The sequence below is a fragment of the Pinus tabuliformis genome, chromosome 8, assembly GCF_031772625.1.
Source record: "Pinus tabuliformis cultivar Carrire ecotype Pingquan chromosome 8, CPIR1, whole genome shotgun sequence".
In the NCBI taxonomy this organism is placed as follows: Eukaryota; Viridiplantae; Streptophyta; class Pinopsida; order Pinales; family Pinaceae; genus Pinus; species Pinus tabuliformis.
The window spans coordinates 158,268,458-158,287,364 of NC_142294.1; the positions used below are offsets into that span (position 1 = coordinate 158,268,458).

Sequence of the window (18,907 nt, forward strand, 5' to 3'; positions counted from 1 at the left end):
TGGCAAGACTGGTGAGGAGCTAAGGAGGGCAGACAATAACTCTGAATCCTCCTTAAACAGTAGAAAACATCGAATGCGAACAAACTTATAGGAGGAGCATATAATACTATGAATTCCTACCTAATCACTTCATTTGTTCAGCTTGAAAGGGTCATGAAATGAAATGGAACATAACTGATTACATATGAGACAAAGGGAAAAACTTATGCTAAATCAACATACCACATGAATCTCAGCAAACAGAGCTTTGAAATTCCATTAAATTCTCTGCTTGAAAACTGTACAATAAAAAGCTCTCTGCTTCTCCAGCAGCTCCCAGCGCTCAGAAAAAACTCTCCCTCCTCTCCTCTCACTCTCTACTTACAAATGAATTTTTTAATACAATAAGTCAAACTACTGCCCAAAAAAAGGGCGCTGTTTTAACGAACCTCACAAAAATATCAAACAAACTATAGCTGGGGAAAAACAAGTCGACCCCAAGATGAGGGATTTGTTTTATTATCCTTATTAACAAAATAAACTAAAAATAATCAGCGCTTTCCTGAAGGGAGAATGGCGCTCTTTCCACTGAATTCTGTTGATGGTTTGGCTAAGTTTGAGGCAAATCTGGTGAATAGGTGGCATTACAGGTGTCCTTCCCTTTGCTAAAAATAACATAGGCAATCGAAATCTTATTCTCTGCTGCTAGGTGTTCAATCGTCCTTTTTTAAGTTTCATTCACATCTGGAAAGTATATCTTCAAACTTATTTCATGCCTATTTCTGCGCTTTGACGTAATGGCTGCTTACTTTTTCCTCCTATCATGTGTGACTCAAATCTGAGATCAATAATTTCAATGGCGCCATCACCTCTTGCTGCATATTAGAATCACCATCCTCAGTCCCATACTGGTTGAATGATGAATGCTTATAACTTAGTGCTTTTCTCAAGTGATTATCCCAAATGATTGTTATAATGCATTTTTATCCCAATTATTTCTTTCACATTCTCCATTTGACAGATTGCACTTGTGCAGGTATACTGTGGGAAGAAAAACACCAGAGCCAACACGTGATATTTGCGCTGCTGATTTTGGTCCAAAAGCTCGGATATGGATGCGGTTCCCTTCAATGACATCGATGAGATCATCAACAGTGGCATCTTCCCTGAACAATACCTCAGCATTTGATAACAGAGTTTTTCGTTAACATGTGTTAATGCCATTGTGCTGTTGAAGGAAATGTCACCAGTCTTTTTCCTCTTGAAATGCATGCGATTGCATGTTGGGTAATGCTTTGCCTTTTTCAAGTAGCTCTGAGACAGCATTCTATCCATAACAAACTGCAACGGAAGCTACTTCTAAACTGGTGGATTGAGCCTGCGCTTTTTGCTTTGATTTCCGTATCTTTTTCATCTCCTTTGCTTTAGCTTTCGTTTGGCATCTTTCTCCGCCTTTTTAAGAGCCATTTCATTGTAACGCTGCAGAGAAGCCCCGCCAGACTTTGGAGCTCTCCTAGTTGAATCTTTGCTTGATTGCCTGCCACCTGCGTTTGCCCTTACTACATACCTGTGGTAAGTTTTGTGAGATAAAATATTATTTCCATCAAAAACACAACCAGCGAAATGTCCTCCACTTGCAAGCAACACAACCCTCAAGTTTTTCTGATCTCGAGATTCTTTAACCAAGGATTGCAACCTCGCAATCACCTCCTTGTCAGCCAAAGCTAAACCCTTAGCATCATTCTCTTTGACCATAGAGTTGTTATGTTCAGGAAGTAGATCCTCTCTGTCACCCAAAAACAAACTTTTCCAAATTGAGACAATTTCTCCAGACTGTAGGGATATTAAAATCTGGTTTTTCATATTCATGGATCTATTCACAGACTCGGTTTGAGTTTGCCAGCCACAAGTGATAGGATCATCCGACTCTTCATCTGATCCAGAAATACTAGAAATGTCATCATCTTTCAAAAATGTTCCCTGTGCTACTTCCTCAAATTCATCTTCATTGAGAGGACCTCTTCCAATAATTCTCCGTGAATTGACTGATGCAATAGCTTCTGACACCTGAGCTCTTAGATTTTCTTCCAAATTAGGAATATATTCTGCCATGCACATGCCATCAACCCAAACTGGAAGTGTGACATCTTCAATGTCAAATAACTCCTTCAATGTTTTTGACGCAACTAACTTTAGCTGTGGAGAAGATGGCATTTCAGATTGTCTTTTCCTTACAGGAAATATGACCTGTAAGAATATCTGCAGGCGGTGTTTCAATGGATACCCAACCAGAATATTGCTTAAATCAAGGTCCAAAAGGGGAACAGCAAACTTCACCGCATCTGGCCTCTCAATTCCAGATAACAAACAAATCTCCAGTCCCTCCCTAGGAATAATGGTGCTGATTTCAAATTTCAATCTGGGATCATCTAGTTCCTCAACACGCTTCCTTTGATAACCCATGTACAAATTCCTTAATTCAAGAATGAGTCGCAAAAGCCCTGATGGGTCTTTAATTTTCTAGTCACAAAAAATGTCCCAAATTGACTGAGATGTTTCTTGACCTTCACCTGTAAAGGAAAGGGGCTGAAAGCTATCATCATCCAGTCCAAAGATGATATCCGGTGCAGCCCAAGGGTATTGAGAATTATATATTACATCCCATTTAATGTAATCAAGACAACATGGTAAAAGTAAGGTGAAGCGATCTGCATAGCGTGCATTTCTTGAACCATAGGAAACTTGCTCAACCTCAATAAAATAATCTTTTGGTGTATGAAACCAGGCTGTAAGGCGTGCAGAGCGCTGCTTGTCCTCCCCAATCCCGGGCAAATAGTCACGTAAGCATTCTTCACCCTTATGTGAAGCACAGAGAGCTAAAAGAGATCCATACATGACTGAATCAAATTTCAAAACCATCCCTTTGAAATCCTCTAACAACTTGCAAGCTTTGGAATACCCATGTCGAGCTTTAACACAGCCTTTCCATGTTGCTTCATCCAATCAAAGAGCACATGAATCTCTTCACTGTCATCCAACTGCAATGGAGCTGTAACACCATAAAGACAACCAAAATATATACCTGCATTTTGCAATACCTGCTCTCCACAAAATATATTTAAATGATGCTTTGAAATTGTGTTTGTGCAGGTAGAAGTTTTTGAAGTTTGCTGCTGTCTTAAGAAGAGCTGAAGATAAATTACATAATTTGAAAAGCAACATTAATGATTTCTTCTTCAAAACCCTGTTTTGAAGAAGAATCAATCTCTGATATAGGACAGAGTCTAACACACCTAACTTGCCATCGCAATGCCACATAATTGCCACATCACCCTGCATCTACCACGTTTTGAGACCAGATGCTGCCACATCATGACACATTTCATGTTCATATAGTGGCACGTCACCTTGTTTATACTACTAGATGTCACGTCTAGATGCTGCCATGTGTCCTGGTAAGTTTGTCTTTTTGCATGTTGGTCAAAATCTTCAAATTGCCATAATTTTTGCATACAGACTCCATTCGATGCAAGTCAAGTTGCATTGGAATCATCTTGTCAAGCTCTTTAACATGGGGCTATTTCCATAAACTTTTGAGAAATTTGAATTTTGGGACTTTTAGGAACCTCTCGGATTAATCCTCCTCACTGAGAGGCTTTTGGACCTCTAAAAGGTTATTAGTTAGACACTAAGTGGTGGAAATACCTCCCCACTTGTCTAGTATCTATCCATTCTATTTTATGCACCTTCTTCATCACAATAAGTTGCACAACAATTATGATAACTGAAACCATATTGTTAGCCATTTTTACTTCCCCACATCCATTTACATTTATCACTTCAACTACTATCCATGCACTAAACATTAACAATATCAACAAATACATGAATGTTAATGACAATGTACTAACAAGTCTTTTCATCCTCTTGATAGGTTCCCATGAAAAAATCTTATGTTTCGGTGCCGATGTTTCCTGAAACACATGATAGTTAGGCTTTTGTGCAACTCCTTCATTTTGATTTTGCACATCACCTACTTTTTCCACCTTTATCAACATGAGTGAAAAGATTTTTCTTGCACTCATGCACCTCTTGGATTGCCCTATGTTTACCAATGAGAGATCAAATTCAATCTTCTTGTTCTTCTTTGAACGAAGCTCTGGAATGCTAGAAAAAGAGGAGAACACACAATAAACAAATCCACAAAGAAACGTTTTATTAAAATAAAGAATAACTGTAAAAGCCACATTGTGGTAGACAATCCGTCCTTTTAAAAAATGTGACTTGCTACTTATAGCCTTTTTTAGTTACAATACCACGGGTAAATTCCATGGGTGGCTAAATACCAATACCATGGGTGGGTGCCACTTACAATACCATGACTAAATTCCAAGGGTGGATGCCACTTTCCATTCAAGTCACCCCCTCCACCCCCGCTTTTAACATGCAATGGTTCCCGTTGCATGAATTTACCTCCCGAGAAGCCTTTGTTGAATATAAAGAGCCACTGAAGAGAAGGGATTTGTGTGGTTAACCCATAATTTTGATGAACGAAGATTCGAGGATAGAGATACCCTGTAATGCTTGTGACCAACTGTGATATTGATAGTGTGCGACCTAGAAAATGGAATTTGATGAAGCGTGGGTTTGTAGATGACCCATAACCATGACAAACAAAGATAGGAGGATATAGATACCCTGTAATGCTTGTGACGAACTGACTAACAATGTGTGACCTAGAAAATGGACTTCGATGACAAGGGTTTTGTGTAGTTGATCTATAACCTTGGGTTTGTGGGTGATCCATAACCGTGATGCTTATAAGTCTACTTGGTAAAAGGATGGTGGCTTGTCTGGTAGATTATCCTATCCAATGAGATGTTGTTAATTTTTTTTTTGTTTTTTAGGAATAGACCTCTTGTTGCAAATTTGCTTATAACTTCTGCTACAGGTGATGAAATCAAATTCGGTCAAAGATCAATTTGAGGTATTGAAGAGTTTAGTGAGCCCTGGTATTGCACCAAGAGTGTTCCAACTCCCAAGGGCTCGTCAACTCTATTTATCAACCCGGGGTTCATACAAACTTCGAGGTGACAATGCTATATGCACAATATTTGGGATTCTACTCATGCCACCCTCAACTAGGACATCTGATCAATAGTGTTCCAAGACCAATCATCCTATTGAAATAGAATGAAAGATAGCTAATGAAGGTACAATTTAGAAGTTACCTCTAACTATGAAAAGGAAAATTCTATTAACTTAAACTTGCAAATGCCATAGAAACAATTCATGAAAAGGAAAGAGATACACTACTTGTAGAAAGGAAACTCAATTATCTTGCAATCATCCATCTAGTTATCATATCTACTTGCAGAAATTAAGCTAACCTACCAAACCATAATTCAAGATTCTATGTACCATCTAAATAGCTCACACTTTCATGTAAATAAATGTTCTTTTTTAATGCCAAATTTGTGATAAGGAAACTAACACTATTTTGTTTTTGCCGTGAAGGAAGAGGGTTTGGAGTAGCCTAGGATCTTCCCTTGATCACGAAGTCACAACTGGGGTTCAACGTCCTTCTAAGCTAAGTCCAAATTACAACAAGGATCAAAATTGGTGAAGAAATAGGTTGCTACAGGTGTGCTATGGGAGGTTGCTACAGGTGCCCTATATTGCTACAGGAAGGCCTATAATTAGGGAATTTAGACTTCTGTGATCCATAACATTGTTTAGTAATCTTCGGCAAAATCACATAATCAAAATCACATATATCTTTACCATTGGATCCTTAGGTATAAACAAATTTTTTATTAAATGAATACACAGTTACCATTGTAACTAAATTCTAAAGATTAATAGTAATTTAATACTATTTATTTGGAATTAATTAATTTAGGAATAATAATAAATATAGGTTTTTAATAAATATAATGACCATTATATTTAAACATTATATTTATTATATTCAAGTAACTAATAATAGTAGGTTTCTGTTAATAATAAAATAAAATTATTAGTTTGACTATGATCATCAGGTCAAAATTAGCCGTTGCAATATAACCGTTGGGGTCTCTGCACACTCTATTTAATCAAGCTTAGCCAGATCAGTTCTTCAACTTGTCCTGACGATGAACCACACTGGTTGGTTCGAAACGCGTCGACAAAAGATTGATTATGTGATTTTGCCGAAGATTACTAAACAAGGCCTATAATGCTGTCGAGAAGGTTTAAGAGGTGGAAATGATGGTTTCATGGTATGGGAAGGTAGATGGAGGTTGAGGTAGATGAGTGAATAGTGGCCAAAGCCCCTAGCCAAGCTCAGAGCCCTTTTGAAGGCTTGTTTTCCACTAGGAGGGATGCTCTTGGCGATCCTAAGAAAATGATCTCATGAACAAAATTTTTAGGACAAATTTTGGGGTTCACAAGAGAAGGTGAGGAATTCCAAGAAGGAGGTGGTGAAGGTGCCCTTGCCTGCAAATCAAAACAACCCTACAATCATCACATGCATATACCAATTTATCATTGACAAAATGAAACAACTAGTAGTGGAAAATATGAGTTGAATTTAAATGCTATCTAATCTATGCCAAAACTTTGATATAATCAATAAACCAACTCCTAAGCTACAAAAAGCACATGCAAAATAAGATTACTAACACAAATATTATTCGAATAAATCATAAACATAATACTTTTGGACTATGGTTGTAAATCCTTCTATTCATGCTCCCATGAGAGAGATGAGGTAGAGGCCGCAATCAAAGATTTTGATGGATTATTCTCTATTGAAATGCAAGAAACTAGAAGTGCTATGAACTAAAAGAGATACAAATACATAAGAGAGACCTAAGCCACTAGGGTTGGGCACAAACCCAAGAGCCTTAGTCCTCTGGAACTAAGTGATGAATCATTAAGCAACTTCTCATTATCATTGAATCAATGTCTAATACATCACTGTTGGGTATACGACCAAAGTCCCACATTGACTAGAAGTGGGGAGGATCATGGGTATAAATGGATGGACAAATATCTCCATTGGTATGAGGCCTTTTGGGTTAAAGCCCAAAAACAAATCCATGAGGGCTTAGGCCCAAAGTGGACAATATCATACCATTGTGGAGATATGTGGTGTCCAGAGTCCTAACAGTGGTATCAGAGCCATGCCCCGAAGTTAGCCAAGTGGATGAATCCTCGGAATGCCGAACGAAGGTGGTGGGCCCCGGTAATATCATGATGGGATCCGTTGATGAGCTCGGTTAGACAGGTGGTGTGCTCCGGATTCTTCATGGACGTGTCCTGGTCCCAACACGGTGAAGAGGAGTTGACTTGGGATAGAGCAAGCTCTCGAGGCAGGTGGTGCTTCCATGTAAGGCGTGTGCTTCCAACGCATTGGAACGGAGAACCCTGTTGGTAGAGAGTGGATGGATGGATAATCGTTTGAGGGGAGGCTCGATGGTCCTTTGTTCGTGGGGAGGATTGTTGGGTATACGACCAAAGTCCCACATTGACTAGAAGTGGGGAGGATCATGGGTATAAATGGATGGACAAATATCTCCATTGGTATGAGGCCTTTTGGGGTAAAGCCCAAAAACAAATCCATGAGGGCTTAGGCCCAAAGTGGACAATATCATACCATTGTGGAGATATGTGGTGTCCAGAGTCCTAATAATCACATAACAGTAAAAAATAACAGTGCCAATTTCTTGAGCTCAATAGCTACCTAGCTGAACACAAAACTCAAATCCCAATGAGATATTTTACATGCTTATTTATACAAGAGGGTAGCTACTAGAAGCTCCCTATAAAATAGGAATATTTGTCTCCCACAACTTGGGAATGGTAGATCTTGTTCCTCCTTGCTTTCACTTGCTTGGTTGCCAATGACCTCGTTACTTTCACTTGCTTGGTTGCCAATGACCTCGAGCTGATGAGAGGGAGAAAGTGTTGTGATATTGGGCTAATTGAGGGAGTTAAAGAGGTGGACAACCCCTTAGATTATCTCCGTACTGTCTACTCTAAGCCCCTGCATAGAAATCATCTCAAAAATTGCTCCATTTCCTGCAATTAAACCATATTAGGCCGCATGACATAACAAACATCCTTTATCCTTCTCACTAAGCACAATATAACAAACAATGTAAATAAATGTGAGAAAGGGATAGTTCTAAATCTGGTGGATGGAATCATGACCCTTATAATGTACCTATTGATGAGCCTCATCATCACCCCCCTATTGAAATTGTTACTCATCGTCTGAGCAACTCAGTCATTCATGTGTATCTCTCTCATGGCCTTGGTGGCCTCCCTGACATCCAAGGCTCCTTAGATGGTTTTCCTTCTTAAACCTGCATTCTTCTATATTTTTTTCCATTCCTTCTGCTCTTCTGCTTCATATCTTCCTTCCCATAGGCCTAGCAGCAAGGGTGGACTGAGCTTGAGTCTTATCCACTTGATTTTCAACCTTTGCATGATCCTCTTTTATAAGGGTGTTCTCTCCAAGGCATTCCTTAGCCTTTCAGGAGAGTGATATTCTCTGATATGGAGGTTGTGGGGTAAGGCATGCCATCTCCTCTGGCAGGATTACAGGCTTTCTGTTCCCAACAACCTAAATGTGTCTTCAAAATGTAGGATGGATTGTTCTTGGTTGGAAAGATATTTAGGTGCTAAATCAACATCATTGGAGATGATGCCATGATTGCTAATGATAGCCATTGGGCTCACTAGCTATGCCCTGATATACAATGGTTCCTTTTCCTCCTTTTCCATTACTCTTTTCACTTCCTCATCTCTTACCTTATCATGAGTCATTCAGGATTCTATGGCCATCACTTGTGTATCCCCCAATCTTTCATTGGGATCCCAAAAATTCCTATATGTCAGGGTGAGGTTGTGTATGTAAAATTCAACCAATTTTGCATTCTCCTCCACATTAGCTTGGCTGAAAAATTCAATGAATTGTTTGTGATCCTTAAAGGCCATAAATCCATGTTGTGATAAGTTTTTGATTTGGAATTGCAACCACTATTCTTTGAGAAAGAGGGCATAAGATTGTGATGGTTGTCTGCATAATAATGCCTCTGTGGAGAGGCTTTCCATGGTGGAAAGTTGTGTTTCTTTCTCCTGCAACTTCTCTCTCAACCACATATTTTATGCCTGTAGCTACTCCTTCATTTTAGACTCTCTCATTCTCATATCACTTAATTATTTGCTCATTTCAAGGAACTTTTCTTCCATGAGGCCCACATCCTCTACCTTCTTAGATTTAACAATTTGCATCCACATGTGGGTTCTTCCTCTTTCTGTTTCTAACTCATAAAAAAGTGGGACTGCAAATTTTTGGGGAATAATCCTCCCTCCTTCAATGAATTTGTAGTAGGAGCTTAGGCTAGGTTGTGGACTAGGCTCTTGGAGCTCTGGGAAGTCCTTCTCAAATGTTATTGGGGAGGTTGTTGCCTCCTGTAGCTATTGTGTCACATTATGCCCTTCTAGTAGCACATTCTACTCCTCTAGCAGCACATTCTTCTCCTCCTGTAGCATCCTCTGTCCCTCCTGTAGCATACTCTGTCCCTCCTGTAGCTTCCATTTTTCTTCTTGTTGGAGGGTTGTTGGTGTCCTAGGTTGTTTGAAGGAGGTTGATCTGGTGGTAGGCCTCCTCACATATGCTATAGGAGTCTTTGTTTTGGGTTTTGGAGAGGTGACCTCTTTAATTTTTCCTTCAGTTGGTCCTACCTCCTCTTTCTTGCTTGGGGACTCCTCAATTGTGATGGGGACCTTTGTGGGAGTTTGTGGCCTCCCTTGCTTGATCCTAGTGCTTTTCCTGGTCTTAAAATATAGGGGGGCTTGCCTTTGTCTCTTCCTTTTAGGTTTTATGGGGTGCTTAAGGTAGCTAAAGTTGCAACTACCTCATGTTTAGTGGTTCCTGGAGACAAAATTTATTGCTTTAGGGGTATCTTTGTTTCTCTGGGCTCAGTAGTCCTCTCAAGACTTAATGTTTCTTTTTCTTGTCCCCCCCTTCTTTTCCATCTTTTTCTTCTCCTACTGTCCCTTCTGCTTCTTTCTCTCTTTCTTTTTCTTCTGAACCTACTACCTCTTCCTCTTCTGTCCTTGCCCCTTCTTCTTCTCCCTTTGTTTTTCCCTCTCTTCCTCCAACACTAGAGGTTGGGGTCTCACCTGGTGTGAGGGTTTGTGTCTCTATGAAAGTTTCTCTATCCATGTCTATGAATTTGGACCAAAGGACAAGGATTCTCAAATTTTTCAAGGCATCCACCACTATCAGTTTAATGAGGCCATGGTGGTCTAGGTGTTGGTGTTTTCCCTCTCTTAATTTTTGACTTATTTCCTTAATTCACTGCGGGAGGAAGTATGGCACACTAAGTATTTGAGCAAGAGGCAATTCTTCCTTGAACCTGAGTCCATGAAGTAATTTAAAGTGGTAAGCATCTACCACACTAATTCTTCCCTCATAGGATATGTACTCCAGATAATGGTAGGCCACCTCATCCCAAGGATAAGATAGGATTTCCCTCCTAACTCCATTCTTGTCCTCAACATGATTTTCATTGGCAGTGAAGAAATTCTTTTTAGCAGTGACACTGGTGGCTTTGTCTTCTCTGCTCCACTTGATCCCTAGAGGTAGGGTTGTTACTCTGATAATTATTTCAAGGCTGAGAGAGATAACCAACCCCCTCACAACAATGGTGGCACTGTCCTCTGTTTGTGAATTCAGAGCCATAAAAAATTCAAAGGCAAGGTCATCATCATACCCCTTCAATAACTCAAATAATCCTAGCCATTGGTGTCTTCTAAAAATTTCTACCATAGGAGGGTGTAGGTGGATTCTCTTGGTATCTAAGGGCTCCCTCCTGTTAAATCCTCCCCCCATCTCTTCTTTATGTTCTTAATTAAGTGAGGGAGAGATGCTTCTTCTATAGCTTCAGTGTTTAATTCAGTGGCAACAGTGAGTCAAAAATTCCTTGTTAATGATAATTTCCTATGTTTCAATCACTATACTACTCAAAAGACCTTTTAATTGCACAATTAGATTGCCACTACTTGTAGAATTTAAGTAAAATTTGCATGCAATCTGATGGATGGATGAAGGAGATGGTGACACTTACTTCTTTTCAAGTAGTCTGGGATGAAGATGGTAATTTGGAAATCAATTTGAACCTCTGTGGCCCTTTTTCACCTTCTCAACCTTCCTATAGCAGTCTCTCAGCCCTCTTGTAGCAGTTGTAGGCTTTCTTGTAGCTCCTTCCTGTTGCAATTGCAGAATGGGGTTCGAAACTCCTCGATGGCACACCAAGCTTGTCCTCTCCCTAATTTTTTGAAATGAGTGATTATGCAAAAGAACTTGAGCCTAAGTACATAATATGCCATTTTTGAGTTGAGGCTTGGAGCGTTGTGGTGACCTGGCATCACACAAGGTTTCCTCTTTTGGACCGTTGTCCCCACTCTGAGTAATTATTTCTCCTTCCCTCGTAATCACCACCCACTATTTGTGATCCCAACTCGGCTAATGTGACATCTCCACATTGCATGAGTGCTTACCATCACTTTTAGTTCACTAGCCGAGGGTGGCCAAGTTAACTGGCCACCTCCAGCTTATTAAAACATCCCCTCTCGACATTTATACATTTTTGTTATTCACACATAGGGAGGAGGTAAGAGTTTTCCATACCTGTGCCTACCTCATGATCGAATTGTTGTAGGGATTTGCATGCTGGAGCAGACCATATCATTGGCATCAAGGAAGTTGACTTGTTGGCTTATTTCCTGTGTATTTCTTCATTTCTCCTCATGATACTTGACTGTTGTGTTTGTTGTGTGTGCAGGTACCTCGTTGATGTTCAAGTTGTTGTTGCTGGTGGAAAGTCCTCCTGGGAGTGATATGACTTCTTCAGAGTTGTCTCATAAGGTTCCATCATCCCCCCTGATGAGAAAAAACAAGATCAGTGCTTTCTGTGATGTATGCACAAGCTGCTACAGGAGGAGGTTTCCTTCCTGTAGCAATCCTTTCCTTTTCCTCTGGGGTCTTCAATATGCATGGGGGTGATGAGAGAAATTGTAACAAATGGCGAGAACAATTCTAGGATAATGAGGGAGCAATGTAGAATTGTAGAAATGAAGATGATGAATTCTATGTTTTTTCTTTTAAAGGGTAGGACAAAGTGGAGGATTTGAGTGATTTTTTTGTGAAATGAGATGGATGAGTGATGGATGGATGATGGACAGTAATGGGGGAACCTTCTTCATCATTGTTAAAGTCATAAGGTCCTTGTTGGGTTGTCCTTGTCCTTGGATCTCCCTCCTATAGCTTTTCAGAACCCTCTTGTAGCACCACAAGACCTTCCTGTAGCAATTATAGGTCCTTCCTATAGCAGTCCAGAGAGGAGGTGAAACTTGAAGTTCAGGCTAATGGGATGGTGGAGAGATTTTATCACATGAGTGGAGATGATGGATAGGAAGTGGATGGATAGAAGAATGAAAGAAATCTTGAGAATTTCGGCCCTGTACCCATGAAACATGCCACGATGTCTAATCTTGTAAAATGGAAAAAAAAGTCAGCTGATGTGGTAAAACTCTTTCCTTGTGTTTTCTCTTTCTTTTCTTTATTTATTTTTTTCTTTTTTTCTTGAGACACACAGGCTACATTAGAGGAGGTTTTCAACTTGCATGCCTACCCTAGGTGCCTCAAGAGAGGTTTTCACCTAGGGATCTTTATTATTATTTTATTTCTCTCTTTTTTTTCTCCTGGGCTGCCTCAGTGAGGTTTTGTTATGAAACCAGCTCAAGAAAAGATAGAAAAGATAGATCAACACCTTAGAATTCAGCCTCTTCGAGGGGGCAACCTCCTTTACATTACATAAATGAACAATTCTTGGATGATTCAAATGACAAAACCTCCTTTCTATATATAGGAGTCTAAGGAGCCACAATATAATCCATCCGACCTAACAATAATAATATAAAGCCACAAAAATAACAATAGAGGGATTCTATGGGGCACAGAAATAACAATATGGGGGTAATAGGGGCACAACAATATAAATAAGGGGTATAACTACAATAGTAATGGGGTAATCACTAGTATTATAGGGACCCAACATGCCCCTCTCCTTCAAAAAAGTGTTGTCCTCAACGCTTGAGTAGTTCTGGATACTTCTGCATAAAATTCTCATCCTCCCATGTGGAATCTTCAGCGGATAAGTTCTTCCACTTGATAAGATACTCTGAAATTGATCGATTTCGTAGCTGTCGAGTTCTTGTTTCTGTGACTGCTTCCGGTTCCAATATAATTTTTCCTTCCTCGTCAAGTTCTGGCAATATTGTTTGAACTGGGAGCTTGTCGCCTATAACCTTCTTTAAACATGAAACATGGAAAACTGGGTGCAATCGAGAAGCTGCAGGAAGCTCCAATTTGTATGCCATAGTACCAATCTTTTGCAACACCTTGTACGGACCATAATACTTTGGTGATAATTTATTATCCTTCTTAGCTTGCTTTAGGGACATTTGCTTATATGGTTGTAGCCGTAGGAATACCCAATCACCTACATCAAAACTTCTTTCACTGCGATGTTGATCTGCCTGTTGTTTCATTCTATTTTGTGCCAACACGAGGTTATCCTTTAAGAGTTGGAGGACTTGTTGTTGATGTTCGATGTGATGTTCCACTGCCTGAACCTTAGAATTTTCTCTTAAATATGATGTGATGGATGGTGGTTGATACCCATAAAGTGCCATAAATGGGGTCATTTTTGTTGCTGTATGGAAGGAAGTGTTATACCACCATTCAGCCAGAGGCAACCATTTGACCCATTGTGTCTGTTTATCAGATACAAAGCAACGAAGATATCCTTCCAAACATTTGTTTACTATCTCAGTTTTCCCATCAGATTGAGGATGATAAGATGAGCTATGAGCTAACTGAGTACCAAGACAAGAAAATAATTCTGTCCAAAAATTTCCAGTGAAAATGGGATCTCTGTCACTTACAATAATCTTTGGGTTTCCATGTAGCTTTTGAATTGTTTCCATAAATGCAGTAGAAACTGTACTGGCTTTAAATGGATGTGATAATGCACAAAAGTGTGCATACTTGGTAAGTCTGTCAACTACCACCATGATGACACTTTTCCCTCAGACTTGGGTAAACCTGTGATAAAATCCATTGAAACCTCCTCCCAACGTTGGCTTGGAATGGATAAAGGTTGTAATAGACCCGGTGTCTTAATTGTTTCAACTTTATTTTGTTGGCAAACCAAACATTCCGCCACAAACTTTTGAATATCTGATTTAAGGCCATCCCAAAAAAATTCCTTCTTAACCCTGTGGTAAGTTTTTAAAAATCCTGAGTGCCCTCCTAAGGGAGAAGTGTGCAATTCCATAAGAATCTTTTGTTTTAGCTGGGAATTCTTACAGAGGTATAAGCGATCTTTGTACCATAACGAATCATTTTTCCAGCTAAATGTATCAGACGTACTGGAATCTTGTTGTAGCTTTCGAATAAGTGCCCACACTTCTTCGTCATTCTTCCATTCCTCCCTTGCTTCATTTATCCAATCTGGTTGGATAATAGAAATGGCGCACAACAATGCTTCCACATCCTCATCCTTTCTTGAGAGTGCATCTGCCACCACATTTTGCTTCCCTTTTTTGTAGATGATTTCAAAGTCATAACCCAACATCTTTGTGACCCACTTTTGTTGCTCTTCAGAGGATAATCTTTGTTCTAAAAAGTATTTAAGGCTATCATGATCCGTTTTTACCTTGAAGTGTCTTCCCATTAGGTAGGGTCGCCATTTCTTAAGTGCATGGAGTATTGCCAACATTTCCTTCTCATAAATAGCTTTGCTTAAAAACTTTCCCTTGATTGGACGACTTTCAAAAGCAATGGGTCTTTCATCTTGCATTAGAACAGCACCAATTCCATTTCCTGAAGCATCACATTCCACAATAAAGGTTTTTGTGAAGTCCGGTGTAGCTAAGACCGGTGCTTGGCACATTGCCTCTTTAAGATGTTCAAAGGCCTTTGTTGCTTCCAGAGTCCATGAAAATGCATCTTTCTTCAATAATGTTGTTAGAGGTGCTGCTATTCTCCCATAATTCTTAACAAACTTGCGATAATACCCTGTCAACCCAAGAAATCCTCGCAGATGCTTTATGGATGTGGGGATTTTCCATTCCTTAATGGCTTTAATTTTGCTAGGGTCTACCTTAACTCCTTCATGAGATACAATATGACCCAAATATTCCACCTCCTGGACTCCAAAGAAACATTTGGATCTTTTTGCATATAATTGTTTCTCCTCCAATAGTTGTAGCACCCTGTCAACATGTTCAACATGATCCTTCCAAGACTTGCTGTAGATTAGTATATCATCAAAAAATACTAACACAAATTTTCTAAGGAATGGTTTGAAAATTGAATTCATCAAACCTTGAAATGTTGAAGGTGCATTGGTAAGGCCAAAAGGCATGACCAAAAATTCATAATGACCCTCATGAGTTCTAAATGTTGTTTTCGGAATGTCTTCAATCTTCATTCTGATTTGATGATATCTGGAACGAAGATCCAACTTGGTGAAGTAAATTGATCCATGCAATTCATCCTAATTCATCAATGACAGGAATGGGGAACTTATCTTTAATAGTGAGCTTGTTTAGCTCCCTATAATCCGGACACATGCGCCATGATCCATCCTTCTTGTGCACCAATACTACTGGAGCAGAGAAAGAACTTTGACTCGGTTGAATTATACCAGCCTCTAGCATTTCTGCAACCATACGTTCAATTTCACTTTTTTGGACATAGGGATATCTGTACGGCCTGATGTTTGGAGGAACACTTCCTGGAATCAGATGAATAGCATGATCATGATCACGCATAGGTGGGAGACCTTTGGGAGTCTCAAATACCTTGGAATGATTGTCCAGGACTTTTTGGAGATCTGGAGAAATAGATGATTCCGATGTGGAAACATCTAGCGAACATAATTGTGCAATTACACCTCTTTGCTCCTTTTTTAGAAGCTTTGTCATACCATTAGAGCTGATTATCTTTCCTGGTTTCCCTGCAATACCCCTTAATTCAACTTCCTTTCCTTCTGTAGAAAATTTGATGAAAAGTTCTTGAAAATTAAAAGCTATTGTACCCAAGGATTGTAGCCATTGGACTCCTAGTACAACATCAACACCTCCCATTGGAATGGAAAGCATTGGGCTAGTCAATACATATTCTCCCATGGATAGCTTGATATTATGGCACTTTCCAGAGAAATTTATTGTTCCTCCATTTGCAATCATCACTTGACACTCTGGTGCTGGATATAGGAAGCAATTCAATTCTTTTGCTACCCTACAATGAATAAATTGTGGGTGCTTCCTGAATCAATCAACACTATTACCTTTTTCTTCTTGATTTGTCCTTCTATCTTGATGGTTTGAGGAGTGGTAATTCCCGCCAATGCATTACAAGATATGGTCGGATTTATTTGTTCTTCATCTAGGCTTTGTTCCTGGAGTATATCCTCTTCTTTTGACCTTTCTTGCTCCTTTTCTTCTTCCTCTTCACAATCTATGTAGAATAATTTCTTCTCAGCACACTTATGACCTTTAGTGTATTTGCTATCACAACTGTAACAAAGCCCTTTTTCTCTTTTTTCTTCCAATTGTTGTGGTGTCAACCTTATAGGTTGTGGAAGACTAGGGGCAACAACACTTCCATCTTTATAGTTGTGAGTGGTATGCTTCCTGGTTGCCATAATTTTGCTTTCCATTTTTCTTGCTAACCTGAATGCCTTCTCTAATGAATCAGGTTCCCAAAGGCGAACATCATGTTGGATATTATCCTTTAAAGACCCTATGAACACATCAATCCTATGCTCCTCTGGAATATCTTTTACCCTTATGTTCAATTTTTGGAACTCCTCAATGTGCTCCATTACTGAACCCTTTTGTTTGAGACTTATCAATTGGCTAAAAAAAGTGTTGCTTTTTGTATCCTCATAATGTGCTATCAATTCTTCCGTAAAAATTGCCCAAGTGATAAATTGTTTACGAGAGCAAAGCCATTGATACCATACAAACTGATTTGGTTCCAAATATACAGTTGCCATACGTACCTTTTGTGTGTTTTGCACATTATTGAGATCGAAGAATTGCTCCATCTGTAATATCCATGTGGCAGGATCCTTGCCATCAAACTTCCTCATATCGATTTTTGGAATATGGTGAGTCTTCGATCCAACATTATCATCTATGGAATCATGATTAACATTTCTTTTATTCTCATCATGAGTTTCCTTTAGTACCCTTTCATCCTTAGTGCCCATTTCTTGTAGCAACTTATTCATATTTATCTTCAATTCGTCCATGTCTGTCTTCAAATCTGTCTTCAAATCTGCCATGTCTCTCTTCAAATCTGTGTTTGAATCATCCATCTTAGCTTCCATGCCCTTTATCTTAGATTCCACACCATTTATCTTAGCTTCTGTTAGCTTTTGTGAGCGTGACATTTGTTGCACTTGTTCTTGTAATTTTGATATATCATGTAGCATTTCTTCCTCTTCTTCATGAGTCATGCTAGAGCTTTCAGGTTCCTTACTAGGTGTTTGCATTTTCTTTCCTCGGGGCATCAGTTACCGATAATAATGCTTTACTATGCCCTTTTAATTCCTGCAAACCAAGCTTATGCAAAAATTAAAAAAAAAACTACACACCTTTTTTCACTTTGTAGAAGCCTGATATTGAATCTGATGTATCTTTGTAATTTCGGATCATTCAGTTATGAAATTTTGATTTGTAGTAGCCTTCTGAGTCCTCTTTCCAATGCCACAAGTCTGACCCAAATTGGTTTCTCCAAGGAATATTTATGCGAAATCTCCCACAGTGACTTGCTTATATACTAGTTCAGTAGAGCAAACTTATACGACGTGCCACGAGTCATTGTTTCAACCTATGGATCTAAAAAATGCATAAAAGGAACTATAGTCTGTCCTCTTTCTGTACCTTCTTACGAAATTTCAATCTGATCCTCAGAGAAAAAGTTATGACGGTTTTCGCCAGGTCACCTGTTTTGAATGTAATTCAGGAGTCTGCAAAAAGACCAACTTCCTCAGATCATATCTCCGAAAATATCACGCGAAAAGATCTAAAATTTAGACCCAAGGTTCAGCGCGATTTCTTCTCAAATGGGTTTTTTTTGCGACTTCTGAAACTTCACAGAAAAAAAGTTATAGCGAAAATTCCACGATGACCTGTTTGTAGCAGCGAAACCCTAGAATCCAAAGCTCTGATACCAAATGTTATGAAACCAGCTCAAGAAAAGATAGAAAAGATAGATCAACGCCTTAGAATTCAGCCTCTTCAAGGGGGAAACCTCCTTTACATTACATATATGAAAAATTCTTGGATGATTCAAATGACAAAACCTCCTTTCTATATATAGGAGTCAAAGGAGTCACAATATAATCCAGCCGACCTAACAATAATAATATAAAGCCACAAAAATAACAATAGAGGGATTCTATGGGGCACAAAAATAACAATATGGGGGTAATAGGGGCACAACAATATAAATAAGGGGTATAACTACAATAGTAATGGGGTAATCACTAGTATTATAAGGACCCAACATGTCCAGAGAGGAGGTGAAACTTGAAGTTCAGGCTAATGGGATGGTGGAGAGATTTTATCACATGAGTGGAGATGATGGATAGGAAGTGGATGGATAGAAGAATGAAAGAAATCTTGAGAATTTCGGTCCTGTACCCATGAAACATGCCTCTATGTCTAATCTTGTAAAATGGAAAAAAAAGTCAGCTGATGTGGTAAAACTCTTTCCTTGTGTTTTCTCTTTCTTTTCTTTATTTATTTTTTTCTTTTTTTCTTGAGACACACAGGCTACATTAGAGGAGGT

The 18,907-nt window shown here is 39.2% G+C and overlaps 1 pseudogene; it reads right to left on the reverse strand.

Moving 5' to 3' along the window:
- Positions 1 to 1,389: 1,389 nt before the first annotated feature.
- On the reverse strand, positions 1,390 to 2,913 carry LOC149234621 (uncharacterized; annotated as a pseudogene).
- Between the last annotated feature and the right edge of the window lie 15,994 nt (positions 2,914 to 18,907).